Genomic DNA, 19,213 nt, shown 5'->3' with positions numbered 1-19,213 from the left:
ATTCATTTGATACTTCAGTGCTAGAGTAGCCTTAAAGGAGAAGTAAAGCCAAAGCTTGTTTGGTTGTACTTCTCCTGTGGATTACAGGAGGGCAGTTCCTTCTGCACTCCTGTGACCTGTTTTCAGCAGAGAGTGGGCTGAAGTCCGCTGTCTGCTCCGCGTCATTATGACCATAGAGTCGGGATCCACCCAGATTCCTGGACCGAAACCCGGTTCAGCCTCTCAGCGAGCCACCGAGAGCCTGAGTCAGACGCTCCCACCCCCTCCACAGCCCAGTACTCCAGTAAGCAAGGAGGGGGTAGAGCAGAGAGCCAGTGACTGACAGTCCGCAGCTCTCTGTTCAGGGAGCTCTGAGAACTGGGTGATCGGCGGTGTTCGATCGCTCGGTTCTCAGTGTTAGGGGCGCCGGGGGACAGATGCAGCATCAGACCAATGCTGCATCCACCTAGGTAAGTATGAATAAAAAAAAAAAAAAAAAAAAAAAAAACAACCCCATACTTTTAAGATTTTCAAACACTATGGGATGTAGGTATTAATAAAAAAATCACTTGGCATATCCGATGAACATGCTGGTACATTTGTTTTGTGAGAGTGGGGAAAACATCAATGCACTCGTTCGGTGTTTAGATGCAAGAAACCCAGAGGGGGTTCCCGCTTTAGTTGCAAGAGGCAGGCCCGCTGAAGGCTTGGTTCACACCTAGGTGTTTTTCAGAGCATTTTCAGTTTTGCAAAAAATGAACTACAGTCCATTTACCATGGTTTCCTATGGGTCACATTCATATCTGTGCGTTTTCCACCAAAGTGTTTTTTATGTGTTTCTGCTGTGTTTTTGCTGTTTTCTCCAGCAAGACAACAGACACCTCCCAAAAATGCATTAAAAATGCATCAAAAACGCGCATGAAAAAACTGTAAAACGCACCGGGAAAACGCATCAACCGCAACCTTCATTGGTCTGAACCAGGCCGAAAGCAATGGGAGGCTTCCGTCTCTTGCAGCTAATTATGACTTCTCGTTTGTAATCTATCATACAGTGATCACATGAGAGTAATCTTTCCTGGACACAGGCAGTCTGCATCCAGGGCCAATCACTTGCATGTAATACATACATGAGAGATTACATGTGAGTGGGTGCAATTAGCTGCGGGAGCTAACAGCATCACATTCCTTTCAATCGCCAAGTGGATGCATTCGCAACTTTAAATGCACCCCAATTAGGTTATTTCCTGTACTGGCCGAATGTTTTACATTGATTTCAAACAAAGAATATTTAATTTGGGCACTAGATGGACCGAAGTATCAATGGCATTTCCTATAATACTTAGCACCATCTAATGGCCAACCAAATTAATTTGCCTTTTTTTTTTTTATAGTTATTGAGATTTGCAAATTACAATAACATAGAGCTTAATAGCTCTGAAGCACGCTCAAACAGAAAGATAATTAAAGTTTGATCATGAGTAAGGGGGGTGGGAGTGGGTGACAGGGGAGACATATTTACCTGTAAACAATCATATGACATAACATTTTAAAACGAAACGACATATTGAGCATTAGTACCTTCAGCAGTGGAAGCAACGTTTGGTTTATCTGATTGGTGGTCTCAGAGAATGGCATAACTACAATAATATTAGTGGAAAAGGCTACTTGTTTTGGATAGAAAATAATCTTTGTCGCCAAAGAGCTTCATGAGGTTGTGGCTGTTCTAGGGTGGTAAGAAAAGGGAGGGATAAGTTGGACAGTTTAAGGTTGCCTAGGGAATTGGTGAGATCTCGTTTAAGATACCAGTCCGTACAGCGAAATAGTTGCATGAGTCCCTGCAGATCCTTTTGGGTGAATGTGACCTCCATATATTTACGCCATCTCGCAAAGAAGTGTGAAGTAGAGAGAAAGTTCAGTACAATGGTGTCCAACCTCTCCATGTAGAAGAGCGATAATATAGCTTGTTTCACTGCTGATAGAGTGGGTGGTGTTGATTTGATCCAATGGGACATGATAGTCCTGTGAGCAACTAAGAGACATATATGAGTCCATTGTGGCAAGTTGAGTGGTCCCGCTGTTGAAGATGTGGAAGAGGGTGGTTCACAGCCTAACAAACACAGTAGGGGTTTTTTTGATATCCGAGTCTTACTGACTTTAAAGATGAAGGCCAGCACAGAGTCCCAGTATGTAGTAATGTTTGGGCATTCCCAGAGACGGTGAAGCAATGTAGGATGTGATAGTGATCACCAGGTGCAAGTGCGCTTGAGTAGGGTCTGCCATATTAATGCGGAATGGGTAATATGCCCTGTGTATGATCTTGAATTGCATTTCACGCCATGTTTCTGAGATCGCAAGTTTGTGAATGTGTCGGTATCCTTCAAGGATTTTTTTCGGTAGTTCATTATCGTCAAAGATGGTAGACCATTTTTGGAATGGTGTGAGACGGTATTTATCAGATTGGTGTGTAATGAGGTGAGAGTATAGACTGGAGATGGAATAGTCGTCTGTCTGGAGTACAATGTTGATGAACGACTTTTGAAGGGGATCAGTCTGAGGTCCACAACAAGACCGTAAATAGTAGAGTAGTTGATGATAGAAGATGATGTGTGATGATGGCAAGGTAAATTCACGTGAGAGGGTTTGGAAGGATTTGAACTCGCCAGGTTTACCATGGTACATAAAGGTTATTTTAGTAAGGTCCCGAGTGCGCCATTGATCAAAAGCTTTATGCAGGAGAGACGGGAGAAACATGGGGTTGTCTTGGATCGGCAAATGGCAGGATATACTTGAAGGTAGCCCCAGGAGTCTCCGCACCTCTCTCCAAGCAATAATCGTGTCCTTGATGAGAACACTTGATTTAAGGTGAGGTGGTAGAGCTCTAAGATTCGAGTGGAGGATAGCAGAAAGGGCATGCGGAGAGGCTAAGGCGCCCTCGAGTATAATATTGGAGTATCTGGATTTTCCAGACAACCAATCAAGATCTTGTCTAAGTAGGCAGGAGAGATTGTAGAATCGTATATTAGGCAATCCTGCACCACCCTCGGACTTAGGGAGACATTGTTTTTGCAACGCAATGCATGTTTTTTTGTGAGACCATATAAAGGCAGACAGCGCCTTGTGAATTTTTTGTACATCATAATTTCCCTTTTTAATGAAAAACATTCAACCTGCACAGGAACAGGAGATGCAAATCGACCAGCACAGGAAATGGCTTAATAACATACATTTTTTGCTGGATCATCTTTTGTAAAAGTATGATTAACCGATTGCCGACCAGCCGCCGCAGTTGTACTGCAGCAACATGGCTCGGCTGCGTGAATCACCGTCATGTTACGTCGGTAACATATTCGGCCACTAGGGTGCGCGCGCACACCGCCGGAGATGTGCGCGCGTGCCCCCTGCTCACCCATGAAGCCGATGGCAGTGCCTGGCGGTCGCGATCACCGCCGGGCTCCCGTGATCGCTCGGGGCACACCGAGAACTGGGATCTGTGTGTGTAAACACACAGTTTCTGGTTCTCTGAGGGAAGAACAGACAGATCGTCTGTTCATACAGAGTATGAACAGCGATCTGTCATCTCCCCTGCACAGTCCCCTCCCCCTTTCAGTTAAAACACACATTATCGAACACATTAACCCCTTGATCGCTCCCTAGGGGTTAACACCTTCACTGCCAGTGACATTTTTACAGTAATCAATGCATTTTTATAGCACTGAACGCTGTAAAAATGCCAATGGTCCCAAAAATGTGTCAAAATTGTCCGACGTGTCCGCCATAATGTCACAGTCCCGATAAAAATCGCAAATCGCCGCCATTACTAGTAAAAAAAAAATTTAAAAAATATGCCATAAAACTATCCCCTATTTTGTAGATGCTATAACTTTTGCGCAAACCAATCAATATACGCTTATTGCAATTTTTTTTTACCAAAAATATGTAGAAGAATACATATCGGCCTAAACTGAGGAAAAAAATAGTTTTTTATATATCTTTGGGGGATATTTATTATAGCAAAAAGTTAAAAATATTGCGTTTTTTTCAAAATTGTCGCTATTTTTTTGTTTATAGCGCAAAAAATAAAAATTGCAGAGGTGATCAAATACCACCAAAAGAAAGCTCTATTTGTGGAGAAAAAAAGGACATGAATTTTGTTTAGGTGCAACGTCGCACGACCGCGCAATTGTCAGGTAAAGTGATGCAGTGCCGAATCGCAAAAAGTGCTCTGGTCAGGAAGGGGGTAAAATCTTCCGGGGCTGAAGCAGTTAAAGGGACTTGTGTATCGCTCCTATAAAATTGCCAGATTCAGCACACTATACAAAACCAACATTATCAGTTCAGTACTAATTCTGGTTGTTTATATTTTATGCTATAATACTTTTGGCAGTATAGGATAGGAAATGAGTCCACCTTGGTCTACAATTTATTCTGCTGAGTGGCATTGCCTCTGCCTCTCCCTTGTGCACACCCAGCTACTTCTGTATGTAATGTTAATTACCGGCTATGGTGGTCTCGCCTTGTTGTGTCATTAGGGTGTGCACACTTTCATCAGAGATTATTAACTTTCACAATTTATTCTGACTGCTAAACATGACAGTTTTTTCTATACCTGTCTAACACATGAAAATATGGACTTTACAAAAAGCGGGGTTCTGCAGAACCAAACAATCCTGCCCTCTGGAGGTACCTATAGACATAAGGCGAACAATCGATTTATCTGGCTGTATCAGTTGATGGCGTTATGGCTTTTTAATATCATATACAGTATCGTTTATAATCAGATAGAATACAATACCAGGTTCATTTGCTGTTTTGCGAACAGGCGGAGATGGAGTGTCCACAGCATATCTTATACGGCCTCTTAAAGCGGAACTAAACTCAACGATTCAATATTTTCCCAAAACAGTTACATTTGAGGCATGCCACGAATGATGACGCTCACATTTGCTTGTGCTCCCAACCAAACTGGCAAACTGTCAAATGGCTGGTGTCATATCTGATCACATGTACAGCACCATGGCAACTGCAGATCAGACCGAGGCTAAGATGGCAGCTTCCTTGGCTGTAAAGCGGAACTAAGCCCTCTTCTCCTTTAACAGACAATAAACACAAATGGTTGCCCCAGGAGACCGTTCGTGCTTAAGACCCCATCAACCGATTCACGTGTATAATAACAGCTTGTACCCGCATGTCAGACCACCCTTCAGTGCCTATGGGCCATATTTTACCAACAATTATAGGAATTATTTCCTGAATAAATCTAAGATGCTCTCTGATTGGATGAAGTGGTACTGCCTGTGTAAATGAGGCCTCACAGTAGACTTTTTGGTAAGTCTTCACACAAAAATTCCTGACATGTCACTATAGACAGCAACATTAAAAAAAAAAAAAAAAATTAATACTAAAAAAAAATATCAATACTCCTTATTACTAAAAAGCAGGCTGTGAGTGCGGGTCAAGCGGCTATGCCTAGGCTGAGATGATGTCATCAGCCTGCTGAAGCCTTTCCTCACTCACATCTTCCTTGGAGATCAGAGGTGAGTGAGGAACGTTGTAACCTTAGTAACAGTTCACAAGCCAGAGTTGATCTGTGTCAGGCATTTGTGAACACTGAACAGCCCAGGCATCAGCTTTTACATTACTATGTCATCTCTGTGTAGGAAAGGATAATAGATGCTGTCGTTTCAAAGTGCCATCCTTCTATAAACTACTGTAATCTTTCTGAGCATTAATACCTGAAATTACAAAGAGAGCGTGGGTGTGCGTCATGGACGTGTGTTATGCTCTGTATCTGCTGTGCACCTGCTGGTATGTGCTGTATAAGGGCATTGTTACAATGCCTTGCATAGTTTATCTTTTTTTAACTTTACTGAAATGTCTTAAAGTGTTACTAAACCCACAACAGTAAAATCAGTCTGGATATGTAGTAAAGCATGCTTGTTATACTCACTGTGGAACCTAAAGGGTTAATCCTGCACCATGTGTAAAAAGGCTGTTTGATCCTGTCTTTTCTGATCCCCCCTTCTTCCACAGTCCCCGGTCTATCTGCTAATAGTACAGAGCCTTGGGGGTATCGCTGTACATGCTCATTTTGGTGTGTATTGCTAGAGAGTTTTTTTTTCTTGGAGGATGCATGTGATCAGCACAGGGCCAATCAGCATTGTCCAGACAGAGGGTCAGGGGTCCTGCAGCCTCATAGGACAGTCAAAGTAGAATGAAAACTCCTCCTACAAACTTTAACCAGTCGCTCATAGAAGTCACAAGACTGCTATAAACTGCTAATGAGAAAATGTATTTATCAGTTTATATTTACTAACATGATTGCATTTCCATGTTCTGTGTACTGTGGGAGACCAGATATAGTGAATGCAGGGTCCTGGGTTTAGTAACACTTTAAAATTATACTTCATTCAACTATATACACCACAGCTCACTGCAATGTGATGTAGTGCGCACAGGCGCCGCCCCCCACCCAGCAGTCACAAAAAAAAAAGAAAAATAGAAAAAAATGTTCTTTAAGTGAACTGTGTTCGGGCACAGGACACAGTGCACTATAGGAAGCGCCACGTCAATGCAATCACGAGATTGCAGACGAGTCACTTCATTTGCAAGCTTTTGACCTGCTTTGCGGCGCAATCCAAAGTAGTATTACTACAGGTGGGAGCTTTGTTGTTCAAGTTAAGAGGTTACTTCCAGTTTCCCTGTTCCACAGGGAAACTGGAAGCGACGTCGGCAGCTCCGTGGAACGCACAGCCCGAGCGGAGCTGCCTGTAAGGTAAGTAAGTGAGGCTGCATTTGATGGGGCACAGTGAGGCTGCATATGATGGGGCAGAGTGAGGCTGCATATGATGGGGCACAGTGAGGCTGCATATGATGGGGCACAGTGAGGCTGCATATGATGGGGCACAGTGAGGCTGCATATGATGGGGCACAGTGAGGCTGCATATGATGGGGCACAATGAGGCTGCATATGATGGGGCACAGTGAGGCTGCATTTGATGGGGCACAGTGAGGCTGCATATGATGGGGCACAGTGAGGCTGCATATGATGGGGCACAATGAGGCTGCATATGATGGGGCACAGTGAGGCTGCATATGATGGGGCACAGTGAGGCTGCATATGATGGGGCACAGTGAGGCTGCATATGATGGGGCACGGTGAGGCTGCATATGATGGGGCACAGTGAGGCTGCATTTGATGGGGCACAGTGAGGCTGCATATGATGCATATGATGGGGCACAGTGAGGCTGCATTTGATAGGCACAGAGGCTGCATTCGATGCTGTACAGTGGCTGCATAAGATGGGCACAGTAGCTGTATTTGATGGGGCACAGTGGCAGCATTTAATGGCACAGTGACAGCATTTGATATGGCACCGTGGTGGCAACTGATGGGTACAGTGGCAGCGTTTGATGGTACAGTGAGGCTGCAATTGATGGGGTTTTTTTTTCAGAATTTTTCAGTTTGTTTGCGCCCCCCCAAACATTTTGAGCACCAGACGCCACTGATAGTGCGTCTCAGTACTCTGTGCTGAGTAACAATTCATTCAGTCCTACTTGTTTCAGCGCACACCAATGCAGCACTATGGCTTGGACTGAAACAATAGGACATAAGGCAAATGACCTTGTCTATGGGTTGGAGCTGTATGGACAACGCATGTGCTGTGAATAGGCCCCAAGTATAAATATAATAAACATAAGAATATATATCTGATGATATACTCACTTTCAAACTCTGTCTTCTTTTCCCATTTGAATACAGGATTTGTCGCCTTCTGCCTGAAGAGGTTTTTTGAACAAGATGTCTGGCAAAACTTTTCCACAACTTAAATGGTTGTGATGTCTCCAGTGTGCTACATGGTTATTAAAATATATTTAAAAAGTAACTCCACTTTTGTAGAGCAAAAAAACATCCCCCTCTGGGTGATCTATGTACATTACAGGGATTTTAACAAGCTTTGTTGCAGATTCCTACCTTTTGTTATTCTGGAGAAAGAGCTGTTTGTTTGTCTGTGTCCATGTGCACAGTGAATCTGTATGGGAGTGGTTTTATAAGTATCAATCAGCTGCTGCACCTGCAGGGCTCTAATGAGGAAAGTTGCAGGGTCTGCATCCCTTTAGATATGGTTTCCCTTTTGAGAGTATCTCATCAATAATTACATTTATGTTGCAGGGGATGCCAAAAATCTGACTTGTATCTTAGTGCAGACTTCTGGGAGAATCAGTGAGCCAATCACACAAGCAGGAAATGACAGTTCTAGGGGGGTTTTGTACACCAACTGTGTAGCCATATTGCATTGCATTTTACAGAAAATTACAGAGCTGCAGATTGAAAAGGAAAGGTCATTTTTAATAACATTCAATTACATAATGACTTGTATCACAATTGTATATGCAATAGTATTGTGTTTTTTTATTTGCTATTTTTTTTTTGCATGAAAGTTGAGTTACCCTTTAACCACTTGCCGACCGCCTCACGCATATATACGTGAGCAGAGCGGCACGGGCAGGCAAAATCACGTACCTGGTACGTGATTGCCTTCCCGCGGGCGGGGGGTCCGATCGGACCCCCCCCGGTGCCATCGGCGGTCGGCGTTTGGTTGGAAGCGATCAGAGATGAGGGGGAGACCATCCGATCGTGGCCCCCCCCTCGCGATCGCTCCCAGCCAATGAGAAACATCCCCTGCCTCTGTATAGTACACAGAGGCAGAGGATGTGATGTCATCTCTCCTCGGCTGGCCAGTTTCCGTTCCAGCACCGAGGAGAGAAGACATGTAAGTGCACCAACACACACACACAACACAGTAGAACATGCCAGGCACACTAAACACCCCCGATCCCCCCCCGATCCCCCCCCAATCACCCCCCCCCCCTGTCACAAACTGACACCAAGCAGTTTTTTTGTTTTGTTTTGTTTTTTTCCTGATTACTGCATAGTGTCAGTTTGTGACAGTTAGCAGTGGTAAGACAGTTAGTATTAGCCCCCTGTAGGTCTAGGGTACCCCCCTAACCCCCCCTAATAAAGATAAAGTTTGAACCCCTTGATCACCCCCTGTCACCAGTGTCGCTAAGCGATCATTTTTCTGATCGCTGTATTAGTGTCGCTGGTGACACTAGTTAGGGACGTAAATATTTAGGTTCGCTGTCAGCGTTTTATAGCGACAGGGACCCCCATATACTATCTAATAAATGTTTTAACCCCTTGATTGCCCCCTAGTTAACCCTTTCACCACTGATCACCGTATAACTGCTGGTTAGTTTGTTTATTTTTTATAGTGTCAGGGCACCCGCCGTTTATTACCGAATAAAGGTTTAGCCCCCTGATCGCCCGGCGGTGATATGCGTCGCCCCAGGCAGCGTCAGATTAGCGCCAGTACCGCGAACACCTACGCACGCACCGTACACGCACCGTACACCTCCCTTAGTGGTATAATATCTGAACGCATCAATATCTGATCCGATCAGATCTATACTAGCGTCCCCAGCAGTTTAGGGTTCCCAAAAACGCAGTGTTAGCGGGATCAGCCCAGATACCTGCTAGCACCTGCGTTTTGCCCCTCCGCCCGGCCAAGCCCAGCCCACCCAAGTGCAGTATCGATCGATCACTGACACTTACAAAACACTAAACGCATAACTGCAGCGTTCACAGAGTCAGGCCTGATCCCTGCGATCGCTAACAGTTTTTTTGGTAGCATTTTGGTGAACTGGCAAGCGCCAGCCCCAGGCAGCTTCAGGTTAGCGCCAGTACCGCTAACACCCAAGCACGCACCGTACACCTCCCTTAGTGGTATAGTATCTGATCGGATCAATATCTGATCCGATCAGATCTATACTAGCGTCCCCAGCAGTTTAGGGTTCCCAAAAACGCAGTGTTAGTGGGATCAGCCCTGATACCTGCTAGCACCTGCATTTTGCCCCTCCGCCCGGCCCAGCCCACCCAAGTGCAGTATCGATCGATCACTGTCACTTTTTTTTGTAGCGTTTTGGTGAACTGGCAAGCGCCAGCGGCCTAGTACACCCCGGTCGTAGTCAAACCAGCACTGCAGTAACACTTGGTGACGTGGCGAGTCCCATAAGTGCAGTTCAAGCTGGTGAGGTGGCAAGCACAAGTAGTGTCGCGCTGCCACCAAAAAGACAAACATAGGCCTGTCGTGCCCATAATGCCCTTCCTGCTGCATTCGCCAATCCTAATTTGTGAACCCACCGCTTCTGCAGCGCCCGTACTTCCCCCATTCACATCCCCAACCAAATGCAGTCGGCTGCATGAGAGGCATTTATATGTCCTCCCGAGTACCCCTACCCAACGAACCCCCCCCAAAAAAGATGTGTCTGCAGCAAGCGCGGATATAGACGTGACACCCGCTATTATTGTCCCTCCTGTCCTGATAATCCTGGTCTTTGCATTGGTGAATGTTTTGAACGCTACCATTCACTAGTTGAGTATTAGCGTAGGGTACAGCATTGCACAGACTAGGCACACTTTCACAGGGTCTCCCAAGATGCCATCGCATTTTGAGAGACCCGAACCTGGAACCGGTTACAGTTATAAAAGTTACAGTTACAAAAAAAAAAAAAAAAACACAAACAAAAATAAAAAAAAATAGTTGTCGTTTTATTGTTCTCTCTCTCTCTATTCTCTCTCTATTGTTCTGCTCTTTTTTACTGTATTCTATTCTGCAATGTTTTATTGTTATTATGTTTTATCATGTTTGCTTTTCAGGTATGCAATTTTTTATACTTTACCGTTTACTGTGCTTTATTGTTAACCATTTTTTTGTCTTCAGGTACGCCATTCACGACTTTGAGTGGTTATACCAGAATGATGCCTGCAGGTTTAGGTATCATCTTGGTATCATTCTTTTTAGCCAGCGGTCGGCTTTCATGTAAAAGCAATCCTAGCGGCTAATTAGCCTCTAGACTGCTTTTACAAGCAGTGGGAGGGAATGCCCCCCCCCCACCGTCTTCCGTGTTTTTCTCTGGCTCTCCTGTCTCAACAGGGAACCTGAGAATGCAGCCGGTGATTCAGCCAGCTGACCATAGAGCTGATCAGAGACCAGAGTGGCTCCAAACATCTCTATGGCCTAAGAAACCGGAAGCTACAAGCATTTTATGACTTAGATTTCGCCGGATGTAAACAGCGCCATTGGGAAATTGGGGGAGCATTTTATCACACCGATCTTGGTGTGGTCAGATGCTTTGAGGGCAGAGGAGAGATCTAGGGTCTAATAGACCCCAATTTTTTCAAAAAAGAGTACCTGTCACTACCTATTGCTATCATAGGGGATATTTACATTCCCTGAGATAACAATAAAAATGATTTAAAAAAAAAAAAAATGAAAGGAACAGTTTAAAAATAAGATAAAAAAGCAAAAAAATAATAAAGAAAAAAAAAAAAGCACCCCTGTCCCCCCTGCTCTCGCGCTAAGGCGAACGCAAGCGTCGGTCTGGCGTCAAATGTAAACAGCAATTGCACTATGCATGTGAGGTATCACCGCGAAGGTCAGATCGAGGGCAGTAATTTTAGCAGTAGACCTCCTCTGTAAATCTAAAGTGGTAACCTGTAAAGGCTTTTAAAGGCTTTTAAAAATGTATTAATTTTGTTGCCACTGCACGTTTGTGCGCAATTTTAAAGCATGTCATGTTTGGTATCCATGTACTCGGCCTAAGATCATCTTTTTTATTTCATCAAACATTTGGGCAATATAGTGTGTTTTAGTGCATTAAAATTTAAAAAAGTGTGTTTTTTCCACAAAAAATCGCTGCGCAATTACTGTGTGAAAAAAAAAAATGAAACACCCACCATTTTAATCTGTAGGGCATTTGCTTTAAAATAATATATAATGTTTGGGGGTTCAAAGTAATTTTCTTGCAAAAAAAAATAATTTTTTCATGTAATCAAAAAGTGTCAGAAAGGGCTTTGTCTTCAAGTGGTTAGAAGAGTGGGTGGTGTGTGACATAAGCTTCTAAATGTTGTGCATAAAATGCCAGGACAGTTCAAACCCCCCCAAATGACCCCATTTTGGAAAGTAGACACCCCAAGCTATTTGCTGAGAGGCATGTCGAGTCCATGGAATATTTTATATTGTGACACAAGTTGCGGGAAAGAGACAAATTTTTTTTTTTTTTTTTTTTGCACAAAGTTGTCACTAAATGTTATATTGCTCAAACATGCCATAGGGATTTGTGAAATTACACCCCAAAATAAATTCTGTTGCTTCTCCTGAGTATGGGGATACCACATGTGTGGGACTTTTTGGGAGCCTAGCCGCGTACGGGACCCCGAAAACCAAGCACCGCCTTCAGGCTTTCTAAGGCCGTAAATTTTTGATTTCACTCTTCACTGCCTATCACAGTTTCGGAGGCCATGGAATGCCCAGGTGGCACAAACCCCCCCCAAATGACCCAATTTTGGAAAGTAGACACCCCAAGCTATTTGCTGAGAGGTATAGTGAGTATTTTGCAGACCTCACTTTTTGTCACAAGGTTTTGAAAATTGAAAAAAGAAAAAAAAAAAAATTTTTTTCTGGTCTTTCTTCATTTTCAAAAACAAATGAGAGCTGCAAAATACTCACCATGCCTCTCAGCAAATAGCTTAGGGTGTCTACTTTCCAAAATGGGGTCATTTGGGGGGGGGGGGGGTTGTGCCATCTTGGCATTTTATGGCCTTCAAAACTGTGATAGGTAGTGAGGAGTGAAATCAAAAATGTGTGCCCTTAGAAATCCTGAAGGTGGTGCTGGGTTTTCGGGGCCCCGTACGCGGCTAGGCTCCCAAAAAGTGCCACACATGTGGTATCCCCGTACTCAGGAGAAGCAGCTGAATGTATTTTGGGGTGCAATTCCACATAGCCCATGGCCTATGTGAGCAATATATCATTTAGTGACAACTTTTTGTAAATTTTTTTTTTTTTTTTGTCATTATTCAATCACTTGGGACAAAAAAAATAAATATTCAATGGGCTCAACATGCCTCTCAGCAATTTCCTTGGGGTGTCTACTTTCCAAAATGGGGTCATTTGGGGGGGTTTGTACTGCCCTGCCATTTTAGCACCTCAAGAAATGACATAGGCAGTCATAAACTAAAAGCTGTGTAACTTCCAGAAAATGTACCCTAGTTTGTAGACGCTATAACTTTTGCGCAAACCAATAAATATACGTTTATTGACATTTTTTTTACCAAAGACATGTGGCTGAATACATTTTGGCCTAAATGTATGACTAAAATTTAGTTTATTGGATTTTTTTTATAACAAAAAGTAGAAAATATCATTTTTTTTCAAAATTTTCAGTCTTTTTCCGTTTATAGCGCAAAAAATAAAAACGGCAGAGGTGATCAAATACCATCAAAAGAAAGCTCTATTTGTGGGAAGAAAAGGACGCAAATTTCGTTTGGGTAGAGCATTGCATGACCGCGCAATTAGCAGTTAAAGCGACGCAGTGCCAAATTGTAAAAAGTGCTCTGGTCAGGAAGGGGGTAAATCCTTCCGGGGCTGAAGTGGTTAAAGAAAAAGCACACTTTTAGATAAAGTCCAGTTTTTTTTTGCCCCTGTGACCTAAGCTAATCAGTTCAACTCTCCCCCTCCTCAGAGGCATGCTTACAAAAAATGTTTACATTTTGTGACACAGGCCTTCTGTCTCCTGCCCACGCCTGCGCGGTAGAGTTCTGTGGAAATTCATGGGGTCCATCTCTCTGCATCTCCCACTTGGCGAATGGAGGTAAACAAGCCTAAATGGGGCTCTATTGCGCAGGCAGAAAACTTGTAGCACTGGGTGTAAACAGTCCAAAGTGCACAGTCTAGTTGCCTTTAGTAAATCAACTCCACAGTCTACCTTTTGCAAAAAATATCAAATATATCCATACTGATTAATAAAAAAAAAGAGAGAAGGTATTTTTTTTTTGCATTGCAACCAGGATCAGTGATCGCAAGTGTAATGCTCTGGTTCCCGCAGACTATTATTTCAGTCGCAGGTTCATACCAAGGTACCTGCAGTTAAGGGTTTAGAGGAAGTATTACTGGACTACAAGTGCGGTAACGTCACTGCACTTGTGCTCCATTGAGAACTTCCCTCTGCCATGGTGGAAGATGGGACCTGTAGTTTCTTCATTCAAGGATTCCTGTGAATGGATGACACGGCAGGGGGAAGAAGCTGGAAATTACTGTACTAGGCACAGCTACTGCAGCAAACTCCACTTGCTTCTGGGTCCTTACCTCTCTCAGCACAGGCACCATTCAGAAAACACTTCGCATTTTCTCAATGAATGCGCAGTGTTCTGCGATTGGATGAAGAGGAGATTGTGCCGTTACCTCCCTGCCTCACTACCTCATCCAATCAGGGAAGGCTTTGCATTGAGAGAATGCAGATTTGATTTCTGAATGGTGCTCATGACAAGTAAGTGACTATCTGTGGTTAGAATGTAGCAGGGCAACCACTTGGCACAGGTGGTGTGGATCAGGGGAGTAGTGGTGTCTAGTTCAGTGATTTCCAGCTTTTAGAAGGATCCCACAGGTATGTCACATACCTATGTACTCTAAGCTGGACCAATGCACCTATCAGTGGCGGCTGTTTAATGCAGGGGGTAGGAGCGCCGCCCCCCTAATCCATGCGTCTGGCCCCTAATCTACATGCAGGGCACCGGACGCTTGGCTTTCGAAGGGTTTTTTTTTTCTTTGAAGCACATGATTAGAGCCCGAGGCTCTAATTGGCTTAAAAAAAAAGTTGGTACAGGGCGGAGAGCACTGCACCCTGAGCCCACCCAGTTGTGTGACATTTGCAAATTAGAATTCGCTAATGTCTTCCTGCTTCTCTTCCCAGCCAATCAGGAAGCCGATCCCGAGATCTGATTGGCCAGGGAGTCTCAGGACCCACTTCCTGTTCGGCCTGGAGGAGAAGCAACGCCTGTTTGGCCAGGAGCCTGGAGCGAGAAGCAGCCTCCTAAGGCAAGGCTGGACTGATCACCGCCTCTCACGTGTGGGGGGGGGGGGGGTTGGTGACGGTCGTGCGAGTGTGGGGGGCAGGTTTGCTTGCCCCCCCAAAAAATATTAAGCACCAGCCATTACTGGTACCTATGTTAAGATTGCCATACCTAAGCCTCAGCTTTAGGACTTCATAGAAGAGGGACTGTCAAACAATAGCCCACCAAATGGCTCTCTCATTGTGCATAGCCATCTTTAAAGTGGGAGTAAACTCCCTTTGTTGTTTTGTACCTACAGGTTTTTTTTTTTTGAAAGCCTATGGCATGCATAACACACCCAAAAACTTCACCCGGTGCCAAAAAAATGTGCACACACATAAAGAGTGTAACACAAAAAAGAGCAAACGGGTACACAAGTGTGCCTTTCCCTGAATCCCCCAGGGCATTAGGCTCCAGACGGAGACAAGGGTACTTACACAATTGGTCCATCTGGCCGAAAACATGATGGACCCCGTTCTCTGGAGGGCCTGCCGAAACAGACCCACCCAAGTACTAGGTGAGGCTTCCCCGAAGGGAGAACCCATGAGAGAAATTGAACCAAGCCAAAAGGCCTATTATACACCCCTTCCCAAGACTTTCAGGGCTGGCCCGAGGACCTACGACCCTACTCATCACACGCAGGTGCTAAATAAGCGTGTTCTATGGTGCAGTGACCGTGGTGCCTCAAACCAAAGTGAATGTCACTCACAGTGTTTTTTTGGCACCCCTGGATTTCCACTCCAGGGGCACATATTTCATAGGCTTTCAGGACCAACCCTGACCAACGGCCCAGACCACAGCCACCCCCACTCCAGGCAGAAAGGCATGAAGTTCAGGGAGCTTGGTGAGAGCCCTTTACCATCAGGCTCCACCGTCGCTCCCATCACTCCTTCCTGATTACATTCGGGAAATACTAACCACTCCCCCCCTCCCAAAGGAGGAGTAAGTGTTCTCTCCTGAATAACTGTCCGTAGCTAGAGCTACCACAATCTAGGCCAGAAGGCCAGGGACCCGACCCTCCGGCCAGACCCAGATGCAGCACCCATCCTCACCAGGAGAACCCTTCCGGACAGTTCGGACTCGGCCCCGCTGACGTCTCGGTGGGCGTCCAGACACCGGCACTGCCGAACCATCTTTCCAGGTCCAATTACACCATTGGATTTGCATGTGCCCTCCCTACACTCGGAAGTTGCAACAGCGCCTCCTCTGGAAACTGATAAGAACAGATACTACACTTGATCTTAGCCAAAAGGCAGAGAAGCGTTGTACCTACAGGTAAGCCTACAATCAGTGCATGAGCACTGCCCTCTCAATGGACAGCATTCCGTCCTTTAAGAGAGAGTTGTGCCGCGGCTGTGACTCCTGCGCACATGCGTGAGAGTGACATCATTGCGTCTCAACCATTCAAACGGCCGGGGCCAGGTGGATCTCCTCATTTAGGCAAGTCTTTCATAATATGCTAGAATGTGGTGCATACTATCACATTATGATATTACCATAGAGGGAACCAGTTTCTTTTTTTTTTTTTCAACTTGGTTTACTACCTCTTTAATATTATCATTCAACGGAAAGTCTGTTGTGTGTTCCAAAATATAGTTTCTCATAATATCAACTTTGTCTCAAATATCTACAACCGTCCAGAATCTTTTATATACGTTTCTGTAAATATTTTTTTGGCCCTTTTGTATAGGCCAACTTGTGTTTTAGGATTAATGGTCCCTAAAATAAATGTTGTGCTCTTTCTGTCTCTACGAGATGAACTATATTTGATTTCGTCCTGAGTACAAATATTAATACAAACACTTGAATGCCATTTACATAAAATAAACAAATGTTCTCAGTCTCAAGCAGTCTTGCGTGTGATCTCTCGCCTAGAAAATTGTTCTTCATAGTCTTTGAGGAACCTCTCCAAAGGTCACTTTAATCCCTCAGCTACGCTGTGTATATAATAAAAATTATATCATAATCCAAGCTGCCGCTTTCTATCTCTTGTACTGCGGAATTTACTGTAAACCTCTAAATACCAAATCACACCAACAGATTGTCCTGGACGCTTTGACTTTAACCCACCCACTTGCACTGACATGTCTCTTTTACGTAGCAGAGGCTGGCGCCAAGTGAGTTATGGCAAAATCCTCCTATATATTTAAAGCAGTTTGCATGTCCAGCCTAAGTGGTTGGTACACAGATACACAGGGTCAGACAGTGGATCAGAAACATGTGTCTTCTTTGTATGATCAGCTCGTAAAACCCCATGTCTGTAACTGGAATGTCACATGTAGAACGTCTCACACACAAGCGAGACTTACACCTACTTAACATTCTAATACCACTTATCACCTAGGGATTGACATGGAACTACAATGCCACTTAAATATTAACTTTGCCATTAATTCTCCTTTGCAGAGCCTTTATCCATTTACAAACATTATAATAATAATATGCAAACAAACTTTTATTTTTCTGTTTGAAAATGTAGCTTTATTTGCTATAAGATTACTGAACTCCTAGGAATGCTGAGAGCAGTCGGCGAGGTACAAAATAGCACACCACCTAAAGAGTTCAATTGGGTTGTACTGTCCATGATTCTAACACAGATTTAGTGGTGGCTATGAATATTTTATATTGTCATTCAACAAACCAATGAATAACTGACAACATATTATATCCATGTATATTTGCTTAATTATTATTTATGTATTGTAGGTATTTACAGTGCCTTGAAAAAGTATTCACACCCCTTGAAATTTTCCACATTTTGTCATGTTATAACCAAAAATGTAAATGTATTTTATTGGGATTTTATGTGATAAACCAACACAAAGTGGGAGGAAAATGATAAATGGTTTTCAATATTTTTTTACTATGTAAACATGTGAAAAGTCAATACTTTGTAGAACCACCTTTGGCTGCAATTACAGCTGCAAGGGATGTCTCTACCAGCTTTGCACATCTAGAGAGTGGCATTTTTGCCCATTCTTCTTTGCAAAATAGCTCAAGCTCTGTCCGATTGGATGGAGAGCGTCTGTGAACAGCAATTTTCAAGTTTTGCCACAGATTCTCAATGGATTTAGGTCTGGACTTTGACTGGGCTATTGTAACCCATGAATATGCTTTGATCTAAACCATTCCATTGTAGCTCTGGCTGTACGTTTAGGGTCGTTGTCCTGCTGGAAGGTGAACCTCCACCCCAGTCTCAAGTCTTTTGCAGACTCTAATGCAGTGTACACACGGGCGGACTTTTCGACCGGACTGGTCCGATGGTCTATCCGACGGACTTTCCCAACGAACGGACTTGCCTACACACGATCACACCAAAGTCCGACGGATTTGTACGTGATGACGTACAACCGGACTAAAATGAGGAAGTTCATAGCCAGTAGCCAATAGCTGCCCTGGTGTCAGTTTTTGTCCATCGGACTAGCATACAGACGAGCGGACTTTTCGACCAGACTCGAGTCCGTCGGAAAGATTTGAAAAATGTTCCAAATCTACAGTCCGTCAGATTTTCGACCGAAAAAGTCCGCTGCAGGTCCGATGAAACCCACACATGGTCGAATTGTCCTCCGGACTTGGTCCGTCGGACCAGTCCGGTCGAAAAGTCCGCTCGTGTGTACGTGGCATAACAGATTTTCTTCTAAGATTGCCTTTGTATAACTCTGACCAGCTCCCCTGTTCCTGCTGGAGAAAAGCATCCCCACAAAATGATGCTGCCACCACAATGTTTCACGGTGGGGATGGTGTGTTCAGGGTGATGTGCAGTGTTAGTTTTCTGCTACACATAGCGTTTTGCTTTTAAGCCAAAAAGTTCAATTTTGGTCTCATCTGACCAGAGCACCTTCTTCCACATATTTGCTGTGTCCCCCACATGACTTCTCGCAAACAGCAAGTAGGACTTCCAATGGCTTTCTTTTAACAATGGCTTTCCTCTTGCCACTCTTCGATAATGGCCATATTTGTGGAGTGCAAGACTAATAGTTGTCCTGTGGACAGATTTTCCCACCTGAGCTGTGAATCTTTGCAGCTCCTCCAGATTTACCATGGGCCTCTTGGCTGCTTCTCTGATTAATGCTCTCCTTGCCCTGCCTGTCAGTTTAGGTGGATGGCCATGTCTTGGTAGGTTTTAATGGATTGAACAGTGCTTCGTGAGATGTTCAAAGCTTGGGATATTTTTTTTTATAACCTAATACTGCTTTAAACTTCTCCAGAACTTTATCCCTGACTTGTCTGGTGTTTCTTGGCCTTAATTATGCTGTTTGTTCATTAAGGTCCTCCAACAAATCACAG

General features: G+C 44.1%; 1 protein-coding gene and 1 pseudogene across 6 annotated transcripts in view; both read right to left on the bottom strand.

Annotated features, from left to right (window-relative positions):
• ARHGEF3 (Rho guanine nucleotide exchange factor 3) overlaps positions 1 to 19,213 on the bottom strand; it is a 492,515-nt gene that overhangs the window by 81,155 nt on the left and 392,147 nt on the right. The gene's annotated exons all lie outside the window — the stretch shown is intronic.
• On the bottom strand, positions 16,081 to 16,191 carry LOC141103959 (U2 spliceosomal RNA; annotated as a pseudogene).

The sequence above is a fragment of the Aquarana catesbeiana genome, linkage group LG07, assembly GCF_042186555.1.
Source record: "Aquarana catesbeiana isolate 2022-GZ linkage group LG07, ASM4218655v1, whole genome shotgun sequence".
Classification (NCBI taxonomy): Eukaryota; Metazoa; Chordata; class Amphibia; order Anura; family Ranidae; genus Aquarana; species Aquarana catesbeiana.
This window is presented reverse-complemented; position numbering and strand designations above follow the sequence as displayed.